This window comes from Athene cunicularia (assembly GCF_003259725.1).
Source record: "Athene cunicularia isolate RWA chromosome 1 unlocalized genomic scaffold, athCun1 chr1_part2, whole genome shotgun sequence".
NCBI lineage: Eukaryota > Metazoa > Chordata > Aves > Strigiformes > Strigidae > Athene > Athene cunicularia.
Genome location: NW_020799092.1, coordinates 74,029,287 through 74,045,099, shown reverse-complemented (window position 1 = coordinate 74,045,099; position 15,813 = coordinate 74,029,287).

Below are 15,813 nucleotides of genomic sequence, written 5' to 3'. Positions count from 1 at the left end.
ATATTCTTTTTTTAGACACAAGTATTGATCAAAGGCTGGAGAGTAGGGGCAGAAAAGCTGCACTGTTGAACAAGCTCAACCAGCGCAGATTGTGTTTCACAAAAGTTCAAGCCCTGTGCTCCAACACATGGTTTATACTGGTGTGACTGGTGAGACAAGACTGTGTTCATGTTTGAAGCAGGAGAAAGATGGACTGTTGATATCACCACCTCTGCATATCCTTGAGAAGTCAGTGGCTGAGAGCAGATATCAGTGCTTCTTGCTTGCAGTGCAGCCTGCACCAGGGATAATACCCTGTAGACAGAGAAGTGACCTCATATCACCCTTCATCTGGAACAAGAGGTAGCCTGGCACCAACCTTGCAGTCCTAGTGCTTGTTTACTCCATGTAAATATTCCAGCAATTTCTCTCATAAGATGCTGTGTCTTTCCTGCTCTCAGCGTGGCTCCTGCCTTACCTGCCCTTACCCTGTGCAGAAAGCCCAATGGTAAAATTGGATCACACAGAAACTTAGAAGTCATTATTGTCTTGTGGGTGAAATGAGTGATTTTTAATAGAATAGATGTTATTTGTGGGTTTAGAAGATATAAACTTTTGAAGAAAGGCAAACAAGTTTTCCAGCAGAGAGTTCTTGAATGGTTCTTAGTGGAAATGCTACTGCCCTGTAACCACCAAAACAGTTCATGTAACTGCTGTCTTTTTGGGAATCCCTTACCTGAGATTAATTACTAAAACACACTGAATGAAATCCTGGTCTTTCCTAAAGCTATTATCAGCATTCCCCTGGATTCCACCAGGGCCAGGATTTCACCCGCTCCCTCACATTCCTGCTTTGGCTTCCAAGCTTTGTAGCTAAGAAATTTCATAACTAAATCGCTCATCTCAGCCCACAGGGCATGGTTGTTGACCCCGCTCTTATGCAGCTGGTGTGGAATACAAGGACGTTTCAGGAAATTTCATCTGCCATGAGGTGCTTTCCACCACACTATCTATCACCTTAACAACTGCTGGGGAGTGAGTACATAATGTGCTTGACATTAGCACCTGTTTTTATAACACTCCAGTTAAATACCAGAGGCCAAGACTACTGGGTCTTATTCAAAATACTGCTTACCCTCAAACCAGATTGTTTCCCAGAAAATGCTGGAGACAAAAAAGTTTTCCCAAAAGAGAGTCAGCATCTTTAATCTACTAGGATGATTGCTTGTAAAAAATCCCTGATTACACCTCTAAATTGAAATTACTCATGTTTGAATGTCAGTGATTGGAATACCTGACAGTGTAAACCTAAATGAAGGAGAGATTGACAAAATATCCTAATCAGGAAGGGAAAGCATTAAATTAACTTAATATTCTAATGTACTTTAATGAATTATACAAAGGATGATTAGTTCAATTCTAAACCCAATCAATAGTGACAGGTAATGGATTTTTTAGTTCTTACTCTAGTACCTACTTAAAGGTTTGTGAGGCAATGACTTTAGTAAAATCCCTGCCCAGTTCATCATATTAAGATATCCAAATAGAAAAATAACCCTCAAATAATTAAAAAACAAACAAACAAACAAAAAACAAACAGCATAGAAAATATCTACCTTATTTTTACCAGTGAAGGTAGCATCATCTTCTCAGAGAAGTCAAGCAAAGATGGATGTCCAGTGGCTCCAAGACCTGAAAGAGGAGTTATAATCATGTGGTTCTATCCTTGATGTGGCAGAAGCTACATCATTTTCCCTGCAATTCCCTTGCAGAGCTCACCAATGTCAACCCAAGCACATATTTTGCTCATCATACCTTATATTAAAGTTCTGGTGACTTTGCCACAATCCTAGAAAAATTATTCCAGTGACAAATATCCTTAGTGTTTGTACTGTATCCTACTGTCTAGTCTTTGTATTATGGTGTTCATGTATTTGCCTTAAATTTTATTTTTTTTTTTAATCTAAAGCTCTAATTGCATTCATAATTATGGATGATAACAACACATAGGTTTTCCAATTATTAAATTAGATAGGCCTTGCATTCCTAATGATGTTTCGGTACTACTCCATAACTTACTTGTACATAAAAGGTAGATACATTTATGTTAATGAGATTATTTATCTGCTACATTTTTCCTGCTATTAAATAACAGAAATACAGCAAAGTCCATTTACTGCTCATATTTTCATATTATTTAAAAAATAAATTTTACATTATCTTTTTTATATCTAATATTTATGCATGACAGGCAGAAAAAAAGAAGATAGAAATATAATTTATACCATATTAAAAGGTGTGACAGGAGCAATAGGACACTTGCCCTAGGACTTTTATGTCTCTCAGTTCACAGTCATGAATTGTACATGGCCACCATAGACTTTTACTGGAGACTATATAACCTGTTATGTGTGATTGTTTAGATTTTTCTTTCTTATTTGTCAAGTTAAATGTAATACTACGAAGCTACCATACTTACACATGTGAAAAGAAACCCATAATTTTGGTGTACATTCTTCATAGATGAAAAAAACTGACGTAATTTACCTTCTTTGTCTGATCAGGCTCCTAGTCTTGTGATTAAAGCATCACACAGTCAAACAGAGTTACATTGTCAAGGAGTTCAGCAACAACGGTAAGATTTGTTGCCTCTTCATCACTTCACATAATTCTTAAGATGTCTATTGTTTTAAATACAGGTGTTTGTGGTTATCAATCACTTTGGAAGATAAACCTTGGAGCCAATCTTCACTGATGTGTTAATGGGGTGAACACATCCGCCTGCAGCCACTGGTTAACAAGCACATGTAATTCAGGGAAAAACAGTTCTGTTGACTATGTTAAAGCATTAAAATTGTGTTTACACTGTTGGAAGAGTTTATGGGGAGAGGAGAGAGATTCAGCAAATTATTTCCCAGTGAAAACACTTTATAAGGAAGAAAATTATATTTTCCATATTTCTGGTTGCTTTATAAGGTATATATTTCTTTATTTTGTGTCTCTGAGAGCTGTAGTCCACCCCAGAAACTTTAACAGTACCTTAAAAGTGGAACGGTATTGGAGAGAATATTTAGCAAGCCAGAGTCTGAGACAGGGAAAGTCAGTTTCTGATGTCTGCCTCTGGATCTGGACTACTTATAAGTCAGGAGCAGCAATCAAAGTCCAGGTCTCTACTTTACCCAATGCCTGTCCTAATCATTCTTGTTCACTGAATCATGAGCCTTTTCTAATAAGTGGAACAAAGTAAACTTTTTCACCTGAAACAGCTCACATACAGTTCCCCCCTGGGGGGAACAAGAGGTGTGGATTTGAAATTAATCCTTATTATAAGAAGGTAAGCTTAGAACCCAGGTTTTCTGACTCATCCCTGAAGTTCTCTGGATAGGGGGATAATGTATAGAACTGGTTACATGGTGCTTTTAGAAACCGACAGCTTGCTTGTCCAGAAGCAGGACACAAACCCACACTCTGAGATCTAGCTGAACATTATTATGAACTTTATCATAACTTGAATCCGAGCCTCTTTAGAAGGAATAGGGATCCAATGCTGTTTTTTCTAAATATCTTTAACTGTCTGTTTTGGCTGGTGATCTCAGGTGGCTTCTGCACTCTGCCTAGAGGTCTTCTGCACTCCACCATACACGGAACTCAAATATCTAACCAAAGGGCTACCCACAGGCTGCACTGTGGGCAAACACTTAGAAGTTAAGCATTGTGCTTAACAAAGTGTGGTACCCGTACATGTGGTGATCCCTAAATTCCTTTGCAGATTCGGTTTTTAACTCGCTTTAATTTCTGAAAACATGTCATCTAAAATTCTCCCCATTATCAGTGGTGATAAATATAGGCAACTCCAGGAAGAGAGTGACCTCATCCCAAAATAGTTGTTCTATGCCAGAGGCACTTCCTTCAGCAGATTCTTCCTACTTAAAGTAGACATTCTTTCTGTGGGGGTTTGGTTTTGGTTGGTTTTTTGTGTGTGGTTTTTTGTTTTGTTTTGGTTTGTTTTTTTTTCCTTTCTCTTATTTTTTATTTAAGATTTCCCCTAGAAGGAAAAATCTATTTCTGTTAACTAGAGAAGCATAAGTGATCAATTTAGACTTAAATGCCTAATTTTCAATAGGTGGAAACAGTTAAATGAACACTAGCCTTCATGAGTTGCTTTGCTATCTGTAAAATTACAGCTGTTCATTGCCTCATAAGGTTAAATAGATTGAAGACTGAGAAATGTTCAAAAATGAAGGCTGCATGTGATCTATGAACACAGCAGTCAGCAGGAATCTTGCTAGTAACTTCAGTTATGCCAGGATTTAAATGGAATGATTTTACTTATATTTGGAGGAAGCTTTTATTCTTTTTTATATCCTAGTATTCATAAAACAGGTAAAAAAGTCAGTATTTAATGGGTTTCAGAAAACCAGGATTTCTTATTATGAACTGCCTACAAAAGACAATAATAGAACTCTGAATAGCAAGGAAGGCTTAAATAACCTCTTGACCATATCACTTGCCTTATGTTTTATAACATTTCTAAGTATGATCACTTTTGCAGATGCTGGGTGCTGTGGTTCTCTCATGGGGACTTCAACTATTTAGAGATGCATGGATGTATATAGCATATTGTTTCACTGAATTTCAGCTACTAAGACACCAGAAACACACAACTAGAGAAAAAATATTTTGTCATTATACAAGACTGCGGTAAATTCACAGAGAATATTTGGTCTTGATAATCTCAAAACAGTAACAGCCTTGAAACCATTCTTGTATTTCCTTAAGCAGAAAGATGCAGAACAGACATGATTATGTTCTGCCTAATATCATCAGATGATGGAGCAGTTCCCAGTTCCTACACCTAGCTGTGTGCCCAGCTGCAACCCAGGTCCATACCAGTCAGAGTACAGCAATTTTTTCTCCACTACCTTGTGTCTAGGCAGGGGAAAGGGCCAATAAAACCTTCAATACACTCTAAAAATTTGGTTGGCCAATGGAGTATAAACACAGAGTTTTGTGTCAGAAGTTGTTTTTTAATAAAAGTTAAACTTCTGCAGATAGGTCTCCTTGGCTACTATTACCCTGATGACTGCTGGTCACTTCTCAAGGAAGCTTTCTATCACTCTTTCTCTGAAGTTTCAGGAGAACTTGGAAACACAAGGGTATCTAATAAAATGGGGCATATGAAAATACATTCTCATCTGGGTTTAGGTATGCAGTTAACTGTGTAAAATCAGACTCTGTCAAGCATTAGGGATATCCTAGCCAGTCAGTTCTTTCTATGGCACCTACAGCGTTGGTTCACTGCACTTGAAGGATGATATCTTAGCAAGAATACGTGTAGGACACTCAAAGTCCTGCCAGGTGTCTAGAGGTAGCCTGAATATTAATTATTTTAGCTAAGGACAAAATTTAAATTGTCTGGTGGAAAAATATAATAATAGTACCTTACAAAATGATCAAAGAAGCAAAATATTCCTTTTCTTTCAAAACATTTCCCAAAAGACCTTGTGAGATAATAACACTTGGCTTGAATGAAGAGAAAAAGAAATGTTTATATTTTTCCAAATCTAGAGAAATTGCACTTCTCCCTACAAAATTCAGCAGAAGTTGTGGAATTTAAAAGGCAAACTCCTCTCCTGGAGTTCCAGAAAAAAATAATTCCCAGTAATAAGCTACAGTTTGCCAGCTCTGACATCCAAGCTTTTGGATGTCATATGTTTTCAAACCCTCACAATCCAGGAGAGAAAGCCTGGCAAAGAGAGAAGTGTGGGTTGCTAAGGGAGTACTGCATAAAAAATAGACCACATGCTAGCTCTGTGAGTGAGAGGGTAACCCCTAAATCACATACTGGAGTAAGCCCAAATTTCAGCTACTTATGGGTCAACAGAAGAGAATAACGCTGGTGGCTTTAGAGAGAAATCTCTGATGCTTGAGTGGATGTGAAGTGGAAATAGTACTAATTTAGGGACTAGAAAGTTTTTATCTTTTACTTCATTTTTACTGTTGCATTAATTCCAAACCTTATCCAAGCTGAAAGATGACTTTTATGTAAAAATTATGTAGTTCTTGGAGGATGATGGTTAGTATCCCCATGATAGAAACCCCTACATATGACACAGCAAAGTATTAAACCTGGCTGAGCTGTTCAAGCTGAGCCTATATGCCTGGAGCACCTGTAAGTTCTTTGTTCAACAGTAAATGAAAGTAAATCTTTCTATAAGTGCCTATGCCTGTCATATGAAAACCTCTATTCCCTCCCCCTTGTTTTGCAGAACAGTTGCCTTTTTCAGACATATTAAATACATTCAGTTCAGCACCAGGGAACACTCTCAGAGTTACGTGTGAGCCTTAGTTACATCTCCATATTGTTTTGTTTCAATACATGTAGGAATGTATTCTGAGATGCCTATGCCCATATTCTGATGCCTTATAAACTGAAATATTTTTTTAATGTGATGAGGTTAACCCAGTGGAATTTTTATGCAAAATCTGTCAGTGACATGACAAAACCAAGAGTTTTGACTATCTGTTAGCCATCCATTAGGCATACATGTAATAATAATAATAATAAACGAACTGTGTGTTTGGCCCAATAATAAAAGCACATATAGACTCTGTAGGCTTAAAGTTCAGGGTTATGTATTCTGAAAAGAATGAACAATTTAAAGATTAATGAAAAATCTCTAATGTTTCCCCTTCCAATGTTGCTGTGGGAGAGCATCATTCCTATTAAGGAAAAACAAACAAACAAACAAACAAACAAACAAAAACCCCACCAGAAATATTAGATTTGAAAACTGGTTTACATGGTATTTTACTTGTTTCAGTGTCATATCCCCAGAACAGCTATCTTTTTCCTGTTACTCTATAAATGTTTAGGATTTTAAACCACGTTCAAAGAGCAGCCACCATTCTTTTCCACTAATCGCAAAAATGGAGTCACGATAGGTAGATCAGGGTAAAAGAATTGTACAATAGTTCAACAAAAAGGAATAGGATCCTTTCTTTACTTAGTGGAAACTGATTTAAAAGCTGTCTGGTTCACATCAAAATGTCTTCCACAAAACTGATTCATTCTACTTTCTAAATTACACAGAACTAAAGGGTTTGGGATTTTTTTTTTCTTTTTTTCTTTCTTTTTTATTTTTTTACAATGTCCAAGCTACTCACATAGAATGTTTTACAATGGTGATCAAATCTGATGCCCAGAAAAAGCTGTGGGAATTGAGGCCCATGAAATCTTGTTTCAACTGCTTTTATATTTGCTGTCGGAGATGGATATCATTCTCAAAAGGAGAAGGGCGTTACTTTGGCTCTTAGTGTATTGCTGATCCTTCCCTTGTGTGCTTGTTTCAGGAGAGGCAGGAATAATTGTATAGCTTAGCTCTCAACCAGTGATCAGTAAAACAATTTATTGGTCATCATTCTATACTCAGTAACTGTACAGTCTGGGAGCCTGTAAAACCACGAAAGAGTTTCCCAAAACTGAAAAAAAGAAGGGCAGTTATCTGCCCCAAAGCCCCTTATTACTGTGCTTTTTAATAATTAAATAGGTTGTTGGAGCTTTCAATCACTTTCCTCTAACACTTTGCTTGGACTCCAGAGGAGGGAAGTAAAGGTAATAATTCAACAGTTTCAACAGAGGAACAAGGCATTTAGCTGGGAACAGAGGGATCTGCAATAGAAAGCTCAGGTGTTCATTAGCAACCAGCACTTGAAATTAAGGAAGAGAACAAAATATCTAAAAGCAAGAGATGCAAGAGCTCTTTGCATTATTTAGGGCTTGTTACACATGCTGATTATTTTTTTCTTGGAAAAAGTATGCCATTGAAATCATGAGGGTTGTTAGTGGAGCGTAATACTATTTCTTGTGAAGAAGGGTCTCACTTATATGGTTGAATCTTTGATGGCTTACAATAAAAAGAAACGATCCAAGTCCTGTTATCATTCTATTTCAAAGCCCAATATACCATAAAGAGTGTTATAAATGTTTTATGTTCAATTAAATAGTTTAGTGTGCTTATATTTGCTTATATTGTAATGTTCCTATTCTACAGTGGCTGCACGTAACATGCTTAGTTTTCTTTTTTGAATTGACAATGGACATCTTTTGCAATTCTCAGCAAAATCCGTAAAACTGTTTTAAAAGTCATTTTCTAAAAGTGCGCTATAGATATATAGTATAAAATAACTGCAATTGTACAGCTTCTGAATCTGTCACACATATTCTGCTGCTGGAAACTCCAAAGGAAGGTTGGGTTGTAGAAACGCAACAGTTAAGCAGTTTATGAGGATATGGGTTGGGGGTTTTTTGTTGTTTTTTTTTCTAGCAAACTCACTGAGAACTACTCTAACTTGAAAATGTTTACATTTGACAAAAGCGCTGATCTAATTAATCTGTGGTCACTGTCAACAAAACTTAGAGCAATAGTCACTGTGTGAACCGGCACAAAGGAAGCAGTCAGATAACCCTGAAACAAGCTGCCTAGTCCAGATGGGTGGTCTTTCAGGTTGTCACTTGGTTTGCCCTTTCTATTTACATCACTTAGTTATTTTTTCCATTAGAGAAGGCCTTCAGATGCAGGGCTGATTGGTGTGTTTTCTTAGTTTCATACCCATTCATCATGTTCTAAATATTGATTCTGCAGCTAGAGTCTGGTGTCACAGAAATGGTTACTCGAATCAATAGAGGATATTCTTGTTACTAGGCTGATAGGATCTGGATGTCTGTGACAAACCTTTTATTTTCACTGCTAATGCCATCAGTATGTGAAGAAATTTTCTTGTGAAGGACCTAATTTTTGAAGTACCTGCACACTCAGAATGAACATACTATGTTCAGAGTTAAGTGAGAAACACCTTTTTTGTCCCTCAGTCTGAAATTCCTTTCATATGTTTCATGCTATTGTAGATTTCACAGAGACTTTGGTGAGAAAAGGAACTACAGCTCACAGCCTAGGATAGACAGTAATCTAGGACAAGCATTTCTTTCCAGAAGGGGTTGCTGGGCGTTGGAATGGGCTGCCCAGGGAGGTGGTGGAGTCCCCATCCCTGGAGGTGAGTCGGGTTAACATGACACTTAGGGATCTGGTGTAGTTGGGAACTTCCAGTGTTAGGCTGATGGTTGAAATGGATGATCTTCAAGGTCTTTCCATCATAGATGTTTCTGTGAAGCAAATCAGAAACTTGGAACTTTCCACATGCCTGCTTCAAGAAACATGTTTTGTAAAAGTAAGATAAATCAAATACAGTCTTCAGTTACATTTTCTACATGGCAGGTTGCCTCCATTCCACAGTTCCTACTGTAGAGTGAAGATCTTTCCTTCCTTCATTCCCAAGAGTTTGCTTCCATCTTGGACTCCCAAATGTTTCCATTGGGAGACAGTAAATATTACATTTCTGTAGCATAATAATTCAATGTATGTGCACTCATGTGTGTAATGAGAGAAAACACGAACTGAAGTCTGAATGGGTCTTGAATATACTTACAAATCAGACACTGAACCTTACATCTAAGAAAAAAAGCAAGATTTCACTTTAGTGGAAGAGAAATCTGGCAAGGAAAATATGACAAATCTGTGTTTCAATTTCATGATGGTTTTTAGGTGGATGATTACTGGTAAACTATATTTCATTTAAAATTAAAACACCAGTGCAGATAAACGTACATACATATATGTATGCACATATACACGTATACAACCTGTGAATTGCAGAGAAATGGTCCCTTTTGAGAGGGACAAAATATAGTTTTAATGTAAAATAAATATTCACACCAAGAAGATGAGAGATTTGGTTGTGTTAAACTGCAGTGTCAGTAACAACAAAAACCTAATCTGTAGCTACTTTAAGGTTCAGCCTTTGCCTTTTTTAATCAAAACAGCTATTAATTGAGCTACTGATTCATTGTGAGTACTAGGGCAAGGAGGAGGCCAGTTAGGATTGCTCGACTTGCCTGCTGAAAAGATGTCACTTAACAGAGTGAGAAAAAAGGGAGGGAACAGAAAATTTCAAACTCGTTTTAACAGTTTAAAATTATATTTGTGCATGAAAATTCTTTTTATAAAGAAAAGGTTGCAAACTTTTTGACCAGTGTTCAACAGCTTATTTTTTTCTCAAATATAGTGGCAACATTTCTCATTAAATGAAAAATAATTTTCTGTTAAAAAAATTTCCTGTTGAAAATACCATCTATGTTTGATAAAAAATTGATTATTCTTGGTATGTTTAAATACAAAGAAAAGCAACTTAATGCTTTCAAATATTTTTTAAAAATCAGTTTTCTGAAAGGAAAAAGTTAGAGATTCACATGAGGACATGTGTTACCAGGTAGGGGCCTACATCCAAGGTTTAGAAAACGGCAGAAAGAAAGGATGGAGACAAGCTATTTTTAATAGTTAAAATGTTGGACTGAAACCTTAGTTTAGGTGTTTTGTCTGAATCAGTGCCCTTGTCACTAACTCATTTCCGTGTACTGAACAAATGAATGCATTTGCTTTTGAGTACTGCTATGGTCAATATGTGATCATTCATGTTGATAAATGGACTCTTAAAACTTAAGTGAAAAAGTCATAAGTAAGAGCTAAGTGTTTGAGAATTCAAATAAATAATTTGTCAGGAAACTGTAACCATCTGTCAGATCCTTGCACATTTAGGCTTTTTCTTCTTTTTTTCCTAGGCCACTGTGACAAGATGGCCAAACTGCCAAAACCAATAAATGAAATACCTTTTAGGCATTTGATCAAAACAAGTGAGAAGATGATCTGTCATACAAAGGAACAAAAATAATATCATAAAGAGAATACCTAGATTGTCAAAATGCATCAAAGATTTACCCTAAAATAGAGGCCAAAATTGCCTTCCTCAGTTATTCTATGTTGACAGCTATTTTAGATGGCAACAAAACTTATCCTCCAGCTCTGTTCCACAATCAGCTTTGAAAGAACTTAGGTCAACATAGAAATAACAGGTGTTTGATATGAAACAGCTATTTGAAAATACTGTCATCTCATTAAATATGATCTGACTTTCCAAGGTGTGAGAAACCACTCAATCCCTAGCTCCTTTGGAATTTAGATGTATTATCCTGCTTGGAAACTGCACCAACTCCTGACAGGTTGAGTCTGTTTCTCTACTTTGTTACTCACAGAAATGATAAAGACAATCCATGATGTAAACAGTCAGCGTAGACCAGCTCAGCCTTAACGGTGTTAACTCAAATACCAGAAGCAGATTATCGCCGAGAAACAGGATACAGTAGCCTGCGTAGGCTTGTTTCAGCAAGCAGACTGCTGCTACCTAGGGTATGAATGGTCTCATCTACTGCAGGAACCTACATTTCCTCCTCAGACACTCCTCTTGAGATCACAGTGATGTCAGAGGAGAGAAATATGCACTTTTAAGGACTAATTAACATGACTTATTTTAGACATCTATTTTAAGAAGATATCAGGGATGTCTAGGCTTAGGGAATGCACTAGGTGTCTAGAGAAAAGTTTTCTTAAAACTTACACTGTATATGCTATGTGAAGGTTCACTGAACAGGGAATCAACCTTCTTGCCTGTAGGCCATTAACACATCTAAGTAACACATCTAAGGAAAAGGCTGCTAATTGCACTGAGTCCCTGTTGCAATTAGAAGTTTCTTGACTTGAGGTTGTGGTTCATTTATTATTTTTCTGCTTTCATTGTTTGTTTTTTTTTTTTTTTCTTTTTTTACAGACAGATCCACAAAGTACCCATGTGCTGGATATTTCCCCAACAATGAATGGCCAGTTAAAAGAAATCAGAGTTGCGAGACAAGACAGTAATTACACATTTTGTGTGGTCTCCTCTGTTTGACAAATATTTAGGCTCCCTAAAGACATGAAACTGCTATTTGTGATACTGTAGGTTGTAATATTCTAAAATCTTTAGCATCCTCACTGAAAGCATAGAATATTTTTAGGTTTTCAGCGTTTGGAAATATTTTCAGCAATAAAATAGACATTTAAAGTAATTTTTCAACGTTTAGAAAATTGTGTTGCCTGTTTTTTGAGTCTTTGATGTTTGCTTCTGATAAGTAAGGATAGAAAACTACCTCTTCCTTCTCGTCCTTTATTTTCTTCTGAGTGAAAAGAGAGATTCTTGCATACCTCTCAGTTTTACGAGCAGCTATCTTAAGCAACTAACAATTATAATGAGAAATGAAGTAAAATCATGAGAACTGGCAAGACTGTTTCCCTCCAGTACAACGAGATTGTATAAAGAAACCACATAGAACTTTAATTTTCTGAAATCTTTGCTTTGCTGTGAGCAACATAAGTATGCTAATGTAAATTATGAACAGAACTTCCTTGTGATCCATCTGTTAGAATATCTTCAGCACATTCTTAATGTTCATTAGGAAGCCATAAATAGAAAGAATAGTACAGAGCTAGCTATTTAGTTTAAGACATTTTTAGTAAAATATTTATTCTAATTGTCTCCTCTAGCTTGTTGAAGTGATATAGGTGTTTGAAGATACAGGAATAATGTATTGTGGAGACTCTGCCAGTTAAACCATTAAGATTCGCAAAAGTATGCCTTAGGATAATATATGGGTCAAGCAAGTGTCTACATGTAAAATGGAGAATATTTTTAAGCTGGCATCTCAGATGCCCACAATTTTATGTTAAAGCATTTTAAGGTGAAGGCAAGAGGCTTGCTTTCTTCTCTCTGAACTTCAGGGCATCACATCTGAGAAAATCTCCCTGTATCTATTTAATTTACATTCTATATCTGAGATAATTTTATACGGGCACCTCTCTGATCCTATAAATAATGACTTCACTTTCAAATGTGCCATTTCCAAACATTGACACAAGCATTATTTTTCATGATCTGCTATTGTGATGAAATATTGCCCAGTCCTGGCTTCGGTCCCATGGATAGGAAAATATTTTAAATTTCTAGGCCTGCTAAAAAAATAACTATAGGAGAACAGAGAAATAGCTTGTGGAAAACTATGGAATAAGACTTAAGTCTTATACCAGGCAATATGTAAACAGCTTAAAACCCAACAAAATATGAAATGCAAAATATTATATGATATAGTATCTAACAGGTACTTACTTTACATAGCAGACTATGTAACCTCGCTGAAAGCATGTTGATCTTCCTGTAGATAGCATATTTCAGAAGCATTCATGGATTTTAAGAAAGAAAAAATACCTAGCAAATACATGTATCAGCCTGAGATACAAATTCTCGGCTCTGACTCAAGATTCATGTACCATATTGGGAAAATTAGGAAAATAATGTTACTGTTCTTGCTGTATTTCTCTTAACTGCCCTGACTTGCCATGACTGTGGCTGCATGAACAGCCCAGTATCACACTCAGCAGGCAGGTGTGGGAGCACTGGCTGTCTCCTGAGGTCCAACCAAGCTCTCGTGTCCTGGTACTCTCACAGAAGTGAATAAAGTGTCATGGCCGTGTTTAATAGCTGCTGTGGTGCAGCCTCTAGATTTTTTCAAAACTTAAATAAAATGTCCTGACATTTTTTTTCCTATTTATATTTTGTTTTGACTTTGCTAGAAAGATACAGGGTAGATGTCTGGATTATTTTGCAAAGTGCCTTTTGGTACCTTTCTTACTTAAATATTGCTACTAAAATTTTCCATGTTACAAAAGTCAGGGTAGTATCAGTTCAGAGACAAAGTGAATAAGTGGATTTTCTTCATATTATGATTACTGGAAAGTAGTGTGAAAGACGTGTGCTGAACCACTGGAAAAACTGCAAACCATGGCTACATAAATAGGTATATGCTAGTAAATTCTAAGTTATGCATCCTTTTTATTATTGTTTTTTATTAATGTCTAAAGAGTATAATTTTAGTTTTTTGAGCATAGCCAGATTCCAGTGCATTCACACGGAGAAATAAAATTATTTCTGTTTCCTTTAAGTACTCCAGTAATTTCTGCCTGATAATTAAAGATGAGTAAACTAAATGGCAAAAACTTGAACTGGTTTAATAGTTTTCCCTCAGGTAGTATGTATCTGAGGTGTTCCATGGCCAGCACTTCTCCATCTTCAATCTCCCCTGAAGATTTTCCCTCTTCTGGAGAAATCATTAACATTCTCTGCACTGTTCAAATCTCTACAACCCTTGTGCAGCAATATGGACTAACATCTCAGCAGTCAATGTCCCTGGCAATACACGATTAGCTCAGCTCTGTATCAGACAGAAACTGCATCTTCTCGACTTTCTTTGTAGCCAGATGAAACAATAAAATGCTTTTTAAGAGAGGGGAAGAGGGAGGAAGGTGAAAGAAAGGGGGGAGGGAGACAGGAAGGAAGGAAGGAAGGAAGGAAGGAAGGAAGGAAGGAAGGAAGGAAGGAAGGAAGGAAGGAAGGAAGAAAGACTAGTCAAGGGAGAAAAGAGTACTGGGGAGAAATTATTTTCCTTGAACTTTCCAGGTCTGGAGAGATGCCTCATAATGAAGTCAGCAACAAAATGGGAATCCTTCCCAGCAGTGCTACCAAATGCCTAAAAAAGAAGGATTTCATCTGTATGGGCCGGAGTACTGTCTATTCTATCAGGACACACAACTGCCTCTGCTGGTGAAAATTTTTTTCCCTCACAGGCTTGACTGATGTAATTCTCAGTTCCCTGGAATGAAGTTTCATAAACCAAGAAAGCCACTATTATTTGAAGGACAGCAGCAGTCCTTGTTTAGTAATGTGCGATCTTGAACACCACCATGATTTTCTTCTCTGACCACACTAATCACAGGGGATATTTAGGGTTTCCCTCACAAGGTTTTGGTGTAGACATGTAAAACAGGAAGTGGTTTGGGTATTTTTTCTGATTATTTTCACACACATTAAATTGGTTATAAGGTACATAGGACTATTTTTAGTCCTTTTCCAAAGTAGAGACTAAAATCTCTTGAGGAAGACAGGCAAGAAGAGACTGAGGAAGTGTCCAGAGGGACCCAGAAAACTCCCTGATGATGGAGGAAACATGTAACAAGAGGTGCTGCTTTACCTCAGAACATTCTGTCTAGCTGCAGGACACTCCTTTGGGGCCTGTGTCCCTCAGCCCTCTGAAATAATTTCTAATCCCCATCTACCCCCAGAACAAGATATTTCAGTGAAACACTATTAGCAAAGTGAGGACTAGGAAGCAGAGCTGCCGGATGGGAGCTGGTGGACATGACTCTGTTGGGTGGATCTGGCCCAGGCATGATCAGTCTGGGAGAGAGAGAGATGCGTGTGCAGCTCACCCCCTAGAGAAAGCACGGCTGCAGGCCTCATCATTTTTGGAACAAAAGAGTGAAATTCCCCTATTTAATTTATGGCATGTCTATTCTACAGGCCACACTGGAGAGTAGGATTAGCCCAAGGTAGCTGTAAAGGAGCCAATTCATGCACGAGACAGCATGACTACAGCAGGATGCAACTCAGAGGTTTAAGCTCTACTTCTTAGAGGTGAATTGCAGTCTGAACTGCACTCTAGCTTTCCTTGTTTAAAAGCTAATTTGAGTATCTCTAAATTATTCTTCAGAAAGAGCATTTTTTTTTTTTTTTTTTCCCCTCCTAAGCTTTTATTCAAGCTCACAGTCTGGAAAAAAAACAAAGCCAAATAAATTAATCAAACTGTGTTCTCTAGACTGGGAAGACAGGAAATAAGAGAGAGAGATTTATTGGTTTTAATTTTTAAATCTTGGGAGGTGCTCAAAACCTATGCTGATGGGACCATATAAGTAGCTATATAGAGACAGTAAATATCAGGAGAAGCAATGATAAATCTCGCTCATGTTTTCATTGGGACAAATCCTGAGTTTATATAGCTGAATTACATGCCAAAAATTT